Source organism: Anneissia japonica, unplaced genomic scaffold (assembly GCF_011630105.1).
Source record: "Anneissia japonica isolate Jap-2015-1 unplaced genomic scaffold, ASM1163010v1 scaffold401_len1656234_cov178, whole genome shotgun sequence".
Lineage (NCBI taxonomy): Eukaryota > Metazoa > Echinodermata > Crinoidea > Comatulida > Comatulidae > Anneissia > Anneissia japonica.
The window spans coordinates 55500-57266 of record NW_022745982.1 but is presented as its reverse complement, the minus strand read 5'-3'; the positions used below and the strand labels follow the sequence as shown (position 1 = coordinate 57266).

General features: G+C 31.7%; 1 long non-coding RNA gene across 1 annotated transcript; it reads right to left on the bottom strand.

Annotated features, from left to right (window-relative positions):
* Positions 1–603: 603 nt before the first annotated feature.
* LOC117120158 lies at positions 604–1558 on the bottom strand. The gene is made up of 2 exons (XR_004447298.1): positions 1413–1558; positions 604–982 (listed from the first exon to the last, which is right to left on the bottom strand). It is a non-coding gene; the product is annotated as an uncharacterized LOC117120158 (long non-coding RNA).
* Positions 1559–1767: the final 209 nt, after the last annotated feature.

Genomic DNA, 1767 nt, shown 5'->3' with positions numbered 1-1767 from the left:
CTGTAATAGCGTAGAGGCACTACCTGTGCTTTTGAGGATTTGTTATGCCTGACTGCAGCAAGGTAAATGTATAATTACCAGGTGCGAGCAGGTCACTTTAAAAAGCTTGTCATTGTATAAAAACAAAAACAAATTTATAATACATTTCGTTTGATAAAAAATGATTTTTTTAACTGCACATAACAAGTAGACAATTGGCATATTCGATTGGGACTTATTCGGTTGAGTATGTTAGCCACGTTTAGTACAAACTCAACAAAGTAATTCAAACATTCAGTAAAAACGCAACGGAAAAGTTATTCAACAACTGAATATGAAAATTACTTAACAGATTTTCCGTTGAGCACAAAAGTTCCCATTCGAATACGACAATTTTTACCTGTTGATATCATGCAGTACATTGACCTTTGAAACAGGTTTTGTTCTTCAAGTTTTATCAATCATCGTCCTACACAGATCACCATTAAAAATAGTGGTAAGTGTTAGCGAATGTTGCTATCTTACTTATTCTCTAAAATAGTTACCCAGTACCACCGCAAATGAACTGTAAAGAACCACTTTGTATAATTCAAGTCAGTAGGAATCAATGCCAAGTCTCTCCAATGCTTTCTAAATTTGCTTATTTATTAAAAATGGATGTTGCTTTCTTCAATACATCAGTCTCAAAAACTATACATATTAATTTTTACATATCCAATATGCTTACCATTTACCCAATTATATTAAAGTTGTGCCTGCAACCTTAGACAAATCAGAGTTCAAAAAGATGTGTCATGTACCGTAGGATAAACCAATTAGATTTTACTAAGCAGTGTTATGCAGCTTCAACCAATCAGATTTTACAAATTGTGTAGCCTTAACCAATCAAATATATATTTAAACTGTGTCTTTAACCAATCATATGTTCGTAAGTTCAGCAATAATTCTTTAAAGCAACCAGATTTTGTTGTTGAACTTCATCTCTGCATAAAGGACACTCAGGCTAAAAATAAAAGATAAACAGCTAATTGAAATTTAATCGCACCTTATTCCTAAAAGTAATACTTTTCACCGTCCTTCAAAATCTAATGCAAAGCACAAGCAAAATGATTAAGTAATTAAGTTAAAGGCTGCATTTGCTCCCAACTACGAAATTAAGCATCATATCGAAAGATTACAGCGCCCTCTATAAATCACAAATGAGAGCTAAACCAACAGTCAGCATCAAATACAACAGCCAATATTATGACCTTAATCAGGTTTTGTTCAAAGATTTCATGACATTCAAGATTTTTTCCTTGCCACTGTCTGAAATATATTTTTCTCATAATTAAATGGATTCCATTTTCTAAGAATAATTAAAGCAATATTTACAATATAATATGTTTCCATGATGAAAAATTACAATAAATTTTGAAAGATTTTCAATTCACCTTAGTTAAACACCACTCCATAATACACTTCCAGCAGAATAGGTGGCCACACGGCGTTGCTGTAGAATGTTGGCGCTCTTCCAGACAAAGTGAGCAGCGAGACGTTTTACTGATAGCATCACTGCTACTTTCACTAACAAAAATAATTAAAAATAGAAATTATTTAGTAAATAAGTATAAAAATTATATATAGTTATAAAATAAAAACCATATTCTGTAAGATGCATATACTGTACTGTCAGTACATCTATTTTGTAAATAACAGCGTTGTATTCCCAATGCAAGAGTGTAAACTAACATATCACATCACATCTTATTCAACTGTGACAATTAAAATTCATAGAAATGTACAAGT